General features: G+C 48.9%; 1 protein-coding gene across 1 annotated transcript in view; it reads right to left on the bottom strand.

Moving 5' to 3' along the window:
- Mbo (nuclear pore complex protein Nup88) overlaps positions 1–12,124 on the bottom strand; it is a 60,625-nt gene that overhangs the window by 48,153 nt on the left and 348 nt on the right. The gene's annotated exons all lie outside the window — the stretch shown is intronic.

Below are 12,124 nucleotides of genomic sequence, written 5' to 3'. Positions count from 1 at the left end.
AAGAAAAGGTGGAAGGCAAGGTGTTCCTTCAGAGTGGAATTTTATTGAATTTAGCGAAGATTTACAAACTCGAGGCGGAAACAGAAGATTACTTCGTGCGTTTAAAAGGATGCTGGAAAATCTGCAGAAGTCGCGAATGAATAAAAAGCATGCTTCTTACATGGATTTTGTGAAACATTTTATACGGTAACGAGCATTCTTGAACGATCTCGAACGTTCTCCTTGCTCTCGGAGTAATTCTCAAGTCTCTAACGAGCGCCGAACCATTCGAAAGAAATTTGGAAAAGGGAAAGGGCCATAACTCGAGGCAGGATAACGGTAATCGTTAAAGGAAGGGCAAACATTCCACGGTCCTCCGGTTCGGTGTCGTTGGATCACGTGCGACGGGGCTTGTAAAAATAAAGAAAATTTATTCGGCTAATTTTAGTGGGCGGTCGTGTGTTCGGCGGGTGTCCTCCGATGCTCGGTACTTTGAAGGGAGTCGAATGGCGGGTGGAGGGGTGGATCCGACGGAACGAGTGGCAATATAGTTTCCTTAATGGCGCTTAAAAAAAATGTTAAAAAGACGGTATTAAGAATGTGACTACGGGAAAGGAAAGGAAAGGAAAGTCGGAGGAAGGAACTCAAGTGTTGGAGAGGCTTGGTAGCCGAGGTGGACAGAGAGAAGGGAATGTACACGGTGTCGGGTCCCTGAGGGGGTTGCAGGGGGTTGCATTTGGTCGAGAGGGGCACTCTAAGGGGGGTAGTACGAGCCTGGTTAATCGCCGTAAGACAACCGGAGAAATGAGCGAACAGTAACGCCCGGAGTCTTCGTTCCTTCTTTTCGTCGGAGGGATAGAGGGGTACACGGGGGTTGGTTAGGGCGGAATTTAAAGGAGTGTCGAGTGTCGGGTACAGGGGGTGGGGAAAAAACGCGAAGAAATTAAAGATGAACCTTCAGCGAAATGGGGCGTGAGTTTATAAGGACCCTCCGGTTTTCGAGACACCCGAGCCACTTCCTTTTTCTCGGTTTTATGCCCCCGAGCCGTTATCTCGTTCGCTCGATCGAGAGATAAAATGCTTTATAGTGTTGTAAACGGTGGCACCTGCATCCGAAGACATGCCAGGTTGCAATTACTTGCTCGGGAGTGGGCTGGAGCTATGATTGATACATTTGGCATGTGAATTTGCCAAATTGATTGTAGATTGAATATCTAAAAAATAACCAGGTTGATCTTTCTACTTGTTCAGACTTGTTGGATTATGGAAATAGGGACGTCGATGGGCCCGTTAATCGTCGTCGACGTTTCTGAGCGCCTCGATGCTAATCAGATCACTCGGAATCTCATCGCGCAGCGTTCGCCAGAGCAGCAATCACCCCCCCCGGAACGAGAGAGCCACCGTCGAAGAGGTACCTCCTGAATACAAAATATCAATCAGCTTCGAGGGAGAAACCGGGCGAGAAAAATACTCGGTAATTACGACAAGCCCTCCCTTTAGCATCCCCCGACCACCCCAATCACCGTCGTCTCGATTACTCCGCCGGAGGATGGGAGAGTTTTCGATTTTCTTTAAGAGTCCCCGCCCATTAGGACGAGAGAACGTTCTATTTTTCAAGACGTCAGTCTAATCTCGAGCAATTTAATAGAGTTGAAAGCGGAAGACGGACTGCCACGTTTTACACGGAGGAATCACTATTAAGCAAACGATTTTCTGCCACGCTCACTCGCTCGATTCACGCTGCCAACGGGGCTGTCTGTTTTACGAGACAATTCACTCGTTTCGGTGAGTTTTTTAAATTTTTATTTGTAAAGGGACGGTGAAGACGATATTGATTATCAATTTATCCATTTCATTTAGAAAAGTCGATGTGTGTGTGTGTGATTAGATCGACAGCAGATCAATTTCGTTCGCGGTACAAATTTAATAACGAAAGGGTTCCAGGGTTGAGAAAGAGGGGGAAGAAGAACGGCGGATGGTCATGGGGAAAAATAATTGGGGGATTCTGGGAATTTTCGAACTAATTTCGGCCGCACGGTTGGTCGCAGGAAGGATACAATATTCCAGTGATAAGTTTCTCGGGCCATTTTCCTTTCCACGCGTATCCCGGAGCCGTCCCCTTCGAGGTCAGAAAATCCACGTTCCAGCGAGCAAGGGGGCGCGGTATTATAACGAATCCTCGCGGAAATTAAAGGAAGGACCTTTATGTATTCTCACGAGAATTCATACGTAGCCGGTTAATTACGAAATTCAAATTAACACAAAAAATGGTGGAGATCTGAAGAGGTCGGCGGGGGTTTGCGGGGACGTCGGCGAGAGGCTGGATAGGGGTGTGCGGGGGTTGGTTTCGGGGGTTGGAGGAGCTAAAGGGGGAGTCAGGGGGAGGGGGGTGGACGTGTTTTAAGGATCTCCCTTTTTAAGGCTACGGACTCGCCTACTTATTACGTTTCTCGGTAGCTCCGCTGCCGGTCTGGCAGTCGGTTATTTACCTACTCGAGGTTTTAATTACCTACCCCCTAGCTCTACGCCGGACAGAAAAGTAATCTTGGAAGTATGTGAAAGCGAGCGCAGAATTTACGTAACGGACGTTAGGAACAAAGTAGGTATATTGGCCTTAGCCAAGCACTTTTCTTCGTTAACACGGAATAACGTCTGTATATGAGTAATAATAACAACTAAGGGGTTCCGGTCCGAGAGGGCTCTCCACGAAAAAATTCTAATTTCCCCGGTAGTGAAAAGGAATCCTACCAACGTCCTTCATGTTTGATGTATTTGTTTCGCTGTATACTCTATGGATAACCGTGCCCGTAATCAGACCGGTAGCCATTTCTGTGGTCCAAGTGCCTTGCAGAAACCGTAGAAACAATTTTTTAAAGTAGTTTTCCGCATTCTAGCTTCTGTGCTCCGTGATTCGGCGCTCGTGCTCTCCAACCGGGGCTATGTTTTCCACTGATTCCGCTGTCCCGCCATTTTGTTATCCCTCCCGCAGACATTTCTCGGGTATAAAGATTTTTTCAAATTACTTTCAACTTATCACGTCGCTTCCTCACTTCGGTATTTCCATTTTCGTATAGGGGTGGTTCTCTGTCACCAATTTCCCAGTTTTCCAAGCAATACTGCAATTTTTAGGGGTGCCGGGAGTTCCGCGATCGTTCCGTTTAACCATTCCGCCATTCGGCAGCCGTTTCGCGGAATCAAAACGCGAATTTATGTAGCGGATTAGCCTCAGCGATCGTATAAAGAGATCGTACGGTTTTAAAGGGTTCTTCGTCGTTCCCGAAAACGCCAGATGCATCGAACCCAGTCGTGGAACCGATGTCTGAGATCCCGCGAATAGGACCGCGCAGTTGTATCGACGGTTACGAGCCTCGTAAAACGTTATAGTTACATTATAATAAGCCGCGCGTCGGAGAACGAAGAAAACGCCGAACGACCGGGGCCCGCGTGTTTATGTATCACTGCGGATATGGAAATTCTCCTGGGGGCGTGTAAAAGGGCAGCAGAAGTCAACGATTTATGGCGATGTAAAAGAGAAAGTCCTGATTATTGGCACGTTTAGGGGCTCGTAACCGCTCGGTGGAAACGATGCCGAAAAAAACACGCTGCTAGTTCCGATCCTTGGAAACTGGTTCGTAAGCGCGCCCTTCCGGGGGTTGCTGCGGCTGGGGCGGGAATTGGAACAGATAAATTCGAAATGAATGCGAGAATGTAACTCAGGTGTCGCTGTGCATATTCCACAACTATTTCGAATGAATAAATTCACAGTTACTTGTTCTTTTATGTAGGTTTGCACTCGAAGAAGGTTGAAAATTCATCGCAATTCATCCGGAGACTCGATAACACGATCGACACAGATATTCGCATTAGACGACCGATATTTGCATAGTTCTATCGCGAGTATGACGCGGAAATTTCTGACGAAAATCGCGCTTAACGACGACGATAAGGAAAACTCAACCATGCGAGGCTCCCCGGCGCCCCAGAGCTTATAGCCGCGGTAATATAAAGCCCCGTTCGGCGAGACGAAGTCGGAATAAACGGAAATTACCGGGGCCATCTTGTAATTATACGGCTAATAGGAAGGTAATTTAGTGTCTCGAACTCGAGTTACCAGTGCGCCGGAGACGTCTGTAGAAGCGGTTGGTAGCCCGCGTTGCCGCGGCCTTCGCGGAAAATTAAAATAATAAACGGCATCGTTAGGATTCATCATCTGATTTTAATTTCCATTCCGAAATGATTGCGCATTATCTCCGGGGCCGCTCCGTAACACCGTTTCTGGATTTACTGCTCGAGGGCCAGGCCAGACGTTCCTCGACCCGTTCTCTCTCGCTCGTTCGCAAACGCCGGCCTCGTTTTTCCTTCGTTCTCTCCAATTTTATCTTCTTGTTCGCTCGACGCTCCTCCGAGACCACCTGTTCCGTTATGCATTCGACACTGCTGATGATTTGCCCGAGGACTCCCCATTCTCCCCAGAAAAACTCATAGCGATCGACGCCCATCAAACTTTATACTGCGGCATCTAAATATTTTTTCGGTGTAGAGAAAACGAAATGGCTTTCCAAACGACCTAATAGGATATTTCGAGAACGGAGAATCGCGCGTGCGATCGGCGTTCTAACAAAAATCTGGTCGCGTTCCCATTTCCGAACCGTTCGCCGCAACGGCGTCGCGTAAACCGCGATGGAACGCGGCTATTGAAAAACTTCCGCCGCAGATTTCTAATAAAAGCGTCCACGTAGCCGGTTTTCAATGAAACAGTGTCGATAAAGTAACCAACTCGCTCGACTTTCCCGCAGTTACGGCTGTTACACGGCTGTTTAAGCTTAACCGAACTTTTACGACGACCGAGCCACAACGGTGTGTAAAAGCTGTACGTTTCTTTGAGATCGTTGTTGATAAAGTTTCGTTCGAGCCACGTACAGAAAAATCAGTAAAAACCAATAAAAAGATGCGCAAGACGCTCCGAAACAGCAGACCCGCTTTAACGTTGGTGTTTACGAAAATTTTAGCGTGTTCGCATAAATAAAACCTCTCGCTGAATCCAAATTTATGGAGCGTGTTCGACGGACGTCGTTCGCGGTTGTTTACAAATGTTCTGAGGACGCGTCGCTCGTCGGAACAGTCAATTTATCGGCAAACCGGCGCGAACGCGTATTTAAATCGTTGCTCTGTATGCGCGACCCCGTCCGAATGCGCGAATTATGTTTTCCGTCATTACGTGTCGCTGCCGCGAGACCGAATGTTATTTCGCGGACTCGGTTTTGTTTTTTTCACGAAGCGCGCCTCGGAAACAACAACGCGAAAAGAGAGGGGAAAAAAGCAACGGCGCGGCGGCGGAGAGACAGCAGAGAACAAATACACCCGGGTTCGACGATTATTTTTGTTGGTTGTTTGAGAGCAGGAGAATCCTCTGGCATCCCTCGTACGTTCCTACGCGCGTTATCGCGATCGTAACGACGAGAGAGAGAGAGGGACTAGGGGCGCGAGAGCACGCATCGGACCTGACGCGCGACCCGACGATTTTGGAAAATAAAGTTTATCGCCTTCGCGGTCTCGCAGCACTCCAACATAATGGCCACCGTTCTCGCTTTCTCTCTCTCTCGCTCGCGCAACCATCACCGTCACCCGTACGCTCGAAAATGTGAAAAGTATTACGTCGTTGCTCGTAGATTTCGACGTAATTTTTATGGAGCTGCGGCAGCTCAACGTGTCGGCGAATAACGATGGAGGGAGGCGAGCGGACGCACCGCCGGAAATCTACGACCCGGTATACCAATTTATCCTCGAGAACAATAATAATAGCGCCGCGTCCGCGAATCAGCTTTTTTCGATCGAAATCCCGACTACGGTTTCCTCTTCCACCTTCCGCTCGAATGGGCTTTTGAAAATCCCCGGGCTAGCTTGTTGGGCGATACGAGGTTTTAACAAATTTCAATGGGCTTCGTAGTTGATTTGATGGGACGCTTGATGTATTATTCGTTTGCCAAATTTTAAGGGATTCTGGTGTATTTTTACGAATAACATTTTCGCTGATAAGTAGATCACGGGTTCGGTGCATTTGCGACGAAAATTGCGTAGGCACAATCTAAAAAAGTGGAGAGATCAAGTCTTTTTCGATTTACTAAAACCAATGAAGAACCGTTTCTTACAATTGGAGATCAAGAGAGATCGAAGGTGAAACTTGGCGGGGCCGCGACGGTCGCCGATTGCGAACGGGTGTACAGTTAGGTAAGTGGCTAATTAACATTACAACTACCCCCGAGGAATCTCCTGCTGTCGAGTCGGCATTGCTGATGTTCCGGTCGCGTTCTCGGTGTGCCAGAACAGCGGCGTTGTTTCTAGCCGCGCGCGTAATTTAAGTGTGCTACCGAAGACACGGTCTCTCTCGCCATGCGACGTCGGGCATTATCATGGTAATTTGTTAGAAACAAACATTATAATTCCCGGCGCGAGGGGAAGAGAGCGAGAGCGAGAGCGAGAGCGAGAGAACGAGAGGAAGATCAAAAGAGAGGGAGGGAGAGATAGAAGGGTGGGTGGGCGAGTGCTCACGAAGCTCTTTGGTCGAAGAGGAAGGGCTCTGTCCTTCGTAGAGGTGGCAAGACTGAAGAAAAGTGGTCGGGGGAGGGAAGCGGAACGCTTTGCCTAGGGGAAGAGGCAAGGGGTTAAGACTTGGTACCCAAGTTAAAGGCGTAAGATCTACCGTGTTTTGGACAGTGTCCATTGTCTCACGGTTATTTATTAGAGACCGCGCCGCGACGCTGCCTGGCTCTCTCCGGGCGACGCGACGCGCTGAAGACCAAGCTAAGATGGTGCTCTATGCCACATAACGGTGCCGGGATTTATATCTTGGTCCACAACCAAAACGCCATTATATCCTGGCTGTGCCGGAACCTCTTCTCGCTGCTGCGAGGATACCTTAGACACGCTGCCGCGTCGCTCGGCCCTGCGAATCCTCCTTGTACTTGATTCGGGGTGATTAAGTCAGTGAAACACCTCGGGCCAAAGTTTTCCCATTCAAGGCCGTATGAATTACCGAGCCTCGATCGGACGCGGCCCTAAGACGTTCACGGGCGATGGAACTCGATTGTCGAGACGATGGCGATTAACCTGGCCATTTGAAACGCAAATGTCGACGTCTCGCTGCGGCTCTCCTCGCTGTAAGCCCCGGGAATTCTCGCTGTAGGTTCTTACATGTGTGAACCACGCTTCGGTACGTTCGCAGACTTCTGTCGGCCACGAGGATTTATTTTTTTTGGAAATCTTAGCTCACCGAGGAAGAAGAAGAAGATGAAAAATTGGAAGCTACATGATCGAAGATGCGTTCTGGAAATTTGCGAAATCTTAGCTCGCGGTAAGTCGAAGGGTGACAAGAATAGGCGGAAGGCGGAAAAGAGGGCGCAAGAAAGAGATCAACGTTGAACGTGCGCCGTGGTCGGAGGGTAGGGGGATGAACTCGAGCAGCCACCACTAAAATCCGTGCTGCTGTGCCACTTCCTGCGCGAGGTAGAACCGTGGAATTATTAGATATGCAACCACGACGGCTGGCCTCCTACCGGCATTATTAAACTTAGTTATGAATGCCCATTAAAACTGTAAAGGAAATGCATTAGCTTGCCAAGGTATTGTAGGGCTGACAAAGCCACCCCCTGCGGAACGTGAGCCACTTCGTCGGCAAAGCTTCGACCCTCGTTCGCTGGCAAACGTTAACATCGGATACTCCAAGCGATCGAGGGTCTTCGACTTCCTTTTTCTTGGAGATAAACCCGGGACGATCCACTCCGAGGGATCATCTCGTATCTTGGACGACGCGACGTTTCTGGAAGTCTGTCTACGAGCTTAGAAATATTTATTCTGCTGAAAAATCGAGTCAAATAGAAGACGTTGATGTATTTGATTTTCCCGGTAGATAATTGGAACGAAATCAGCGGGCGATTCGCAGATAGCATGAAGGAGAGGTCGAGAGCCCGAAGAAAGCCCCCTGAAGGGGTAATTAGCACAGAATTATTGTCATTGTGGGAGTTGCAGCCCTTTCACGCTTATAGGCTATACAAGCCGGCGATAATAGAGGATACGGGAGAAAGGGGATGTTGCGTGCACGCTCAGTTCCTTCCAAGACGAAAGGGCGTTTCGTATTTTAACGGGCCGGTTTGACAATGGACCACGTTGTTCTCGTACACGACTTCCACAGAGGGAGATAAAGACACTGGTTCTTGGCCGAGAGAACTACACTCGTGGATCCAGCGAGATTTCCCGAGTTTATGTGTGCTGGCAACCGCGTGAGTCGCTGGACAGGTGGTTGCATCCGGAAAAGAGTGCAAATTATTGTACACACTGTTATTCTTATTGACAAACGTGGAACTGGGACGAGTATGCAATAAGAATAATTAGAAAAATGTGGGCACGAAATCTTTATGAATTATAAACATTCTCTACCTGGAGACGTAAATGCATAAAAATGCTTAAAATGGTTCTAATTTTTCCAATGCGTTTACTGTTCTGTGTTTCTCCCGTTTTAGATCTGAAAGGGTAAACTCCGCAGTCTACCGATGAGACGCAACGATAAGGCGAGATTCTATCTGCATATTCGCGGAAGCTCAGATTCCTATTCCAGAGAATCCCGAAACAGCCCGCCTTAATTTCTGCTCCCGGTGGCCAGCCATTCTCCGGCGCATATGAGGCTGCTAATAGAGGAGTCGAGGGACTCTCTTTCCTCGTTCTTTCAACGCTAAGTTTCGCCTTGCCTAACACATTTCTAAAACCACGCGACATACACATACGCGAGGACGGTATACAGGGACGACGAGCCAGCGGTGGACGAACAGAGAAAGAAAGCAGCCACGGGGCTCGGAGAGAAAATGTATCCGTGGTGGGAACGAAATACGCATACCAGAAGGGAGAAAGAGAGGGCGAGGGTGCGAGAGTTGGCCCATGTCTACCACAAAAGCCATTGTCCGCCACTTACTAAATTCGTCGAGGCTTCCTCTCACCCTGGCACCCCTGTCCACGGTGCACACTGGCCCCCGCGCACCACCAATGTAAAACACTTCCCGTGAATTTTATTGCTCGAGCTGCCTCCTCGTATACTTCCACACGCGCCCCCCGGCTCGCCTAACCTGTGTCCAGGAACTGACGGGACCATCCCCCGCTCCTTCATCCCCCGCGTTTGCTTGCGCGAATTGTAAGGCCGGCCATTGTGCGTCCCGAATAAAATACAAGGGAAGAAGTATTGATTAAATATAATTAACCGCGGCCGACGGTTTGTACTGGGAACACGGTTGATCATGGTGTCCTCGGTTTCATCCCTTACCACCCTCGTGAGTTGGTCTAACATTCAAATAAGGACACTAAATATTGTCTGGTAATAAAGAATTTTCCTTTAACCCAGTACGTGTTCGTTGTCTTTCTGTTTTCCAGGCGACTTATAGTTATTTGGGGGATGCGCGGTTGTCCCGAGCGTAGATCATCGTCCGCGTTTATCGCGCGTCGGGGAAAGAATTCGAAACGAAGGTAACAAGGTAGCCAGTTCCAGAAGAAGCGGCGTTATCTTGGCGACAGGGGCTGGCGATTCGTTAGAGCGGCGGTAAATTCGCGAATTAAAGAACTTATTCCATTTGGGCAGCCAAAGGGGTGTGAACGCTTCCTCGTTCGTATTATCTCGCGTCGAGCGAGAAGAACAAAAAGGGTGTGCGGGTACGCGGTCGACTAGGAGGGTGGTGGTCTGGGGGGTTGAAAGAGGGTGGGTGAGAGGATGAGGATGAAGGCGGGGGTGGTTGGCGGTGGTAGCGGCTAGTAGAAAGGCCAGGGCGAACGACGGGAGGGAATAACCTGTACGAACGGGGAAGGAAGACCGAGGGAGAGGAGAGCGGCAGAGAAAGGGACAGAGAGGACGCGTTTAGACGTTCGTTCCGCTGGTAACAAAGATAACTCTATGCAATAAAAATGATTCAAAGTTTCCCGCGGCGGATGGTGGTTCCGATGGCGGAGCGGTTGACAATAGCGCGTCTTTGTCTCCATCCCGTACCCCGATGCTACCCCGGGCCACCTCTTTCGCCCTCCTCATCGCCGCCAACCCCCCCTCCCTCCCCCTTTCTACTCTCTCTACCTCGTCCGTATCCTGCGACACCTATCTTCCGGTTTAAAGTCCCACCGTGCGCGCCAGGGAGGAACCTCGCTAACTTTTATTATTTACGACCGATATTTCAGCCCGCGCGCCCGCCGCGCATACACCCGCCAACGGCCGTAAAGTGGCCCTTGGGAGCCGGCGATTCTTCAATTCAATTGACTAGCTGAGAATATCAAGGACAGGCCTTCGTCTCGATTCGATTTCTGATTTTTCGGGTCAGGCGAGGACCCTGCGACAGGCTTATCCTTTTCTTCGAAAGAAAAGATTGAGACAAGGCCAAGAAGAACATACATCGCTCGGGTGTGCGGTCGCCGAAGGATTACGGCATTCCAGGGGATCGGTTAAGTAGAAGTTGCCCGATAACCACTGGTGGGGCTATTAACCGGGGTGTGTCGCTTAAGGAAGTAAACTCGTTTTTCCAGGATTGCAAGGGTCCGAGATGTGCCTTCTCATTTCTTGATAATGCAAAGATGAGAGTTTTCAGTAGTCAAAAGTGCTAGATAAAAGATCAAGCTAGGACGCGATCTTCCTCAAAAGTCCTAAAGAACTGCGTATGTAGCTATTTTCATAAATCGATCGATCTTTTATCTAGTGTTTTTGACTACTGGAAAACCCCATCTTATTATCGAGAAATGAGAACACGCACTCCGCACCCTCGCCGTCCTGGAAAAACGAGTCTTCCACCTTAACGACGATTACCGCGAAAGCGTTTTCTCGGGCGAACTTTTGATTCGGGACGATTAAGCGCCGGTTAAATTATGGTTCACGATACCAATATACAGGCGGTGGTAGGGCCACGTGTGTCACGCGAGAGGGAGAGGGGTGCCTATGTCCCGCGGGTTAATCGGAGTAGGTGCATACGCGCGCTAGTGGAAAATGATTACGAGGTAAATGAAAGGGAAGAGAGAGAGGGAGAGAGAGAGAGAAGGGCCACGCTCTCGCGCCACGCCGAGCGAGAATGGGCAGAACGTTTCGTTCTCTCGGCCCCGGTGCTTTTATTTCATTTCAATGGCACCGTGGGATCAGCGGGTACATTAATGCTTGGCCAAGCTGACCGCGCTTGGTGTCCTCTCGCGAACACCGAACGCCAGAACAGCCACGGAGCGGGGGCGGACGCCTACGAAAGACCAAAAGACCGGTGAGGGGATAATTTATAGGAAATGGGTTGTTCGACGCTCCGGAGTAATTTAATTAAAATAAATGTCCGTGCCGCGGAGGAACGTTACCCACGGAAACCCGCGGTCCGCAACTGCGAATAAAATGCAAATTCAGACCCTTCAACCCGGTTACGTATGGGTATTCGTAGCTAGGTAGATAAAGAGCTCGAGGGGGATAGAGTCTCAGGGAGGGTCCGGTTCTTCTCTCCCTTCAGGGACCGATCATCGCTCGTTCACCCGTTGATTTGATAAGGGAGAGTCCTCAGGAACCTCCCTGCTCTGCTCCCACAAATTTTCCTTTCTTTTTTACTCCATTATTACTTTTGTCTGGAAATTGTTTGTTCCGGGGTTATGCGAAAATTTACACGCTTTTCTAGAAAACCTTTTGGTATTAGATCGTACGTATTTTTAATTACCAGTGAAATACTTGTTAATAATTCTTTCACATTGTTCACTATCTATGCCCTGAAAAAGTTGTGCTGTCATTCCCTAATTTTATATAAAAAACCCTTCAATTTTAGGCTAAACACGCAATCGTCCAATACAATTGCAGAATCCAAGAAATAAACGCCTAAATAACAACATGACATACAAATAAAAAATCGAGGTTACTCACAACGAGGTAAACACACAATAAAATCAATTTGAACCATGAAAAAGAAAATCAAGTATAATTACACAACCTTTACGCGACTTCAAACACAGACTTCATGCGCAGATTTAAAATGTAAACAAATCTATTGTACGCAATTCGAACTTCGAACGCGTGGAGAAAATAAAGACCGCCTGCGCGGCTCGCCTCGACCGCTGTAGAGGTTATGTTCCCATGCATCGATACGTAAGAAAATATACAGAGTTCTCGTTG

This window comes from Lasioglossum baleicum, chromosome 11, assembly GCF_051020765.1.
Source record: "Lasioglossum baleicum chromosome 11, iyLasBale1, whole genome shotgun sequence".
NCBI lineage: Eukaryota > Metazoa > Arthropoda > Insecta > Hymenoptera > Halictidae > Lasioglossum > Lasioglossum baleicum.
Note: the sequence above shows the minus strand (reverse complement) of the source record. Positions and strands in the feature narration are given on the sequence as shown.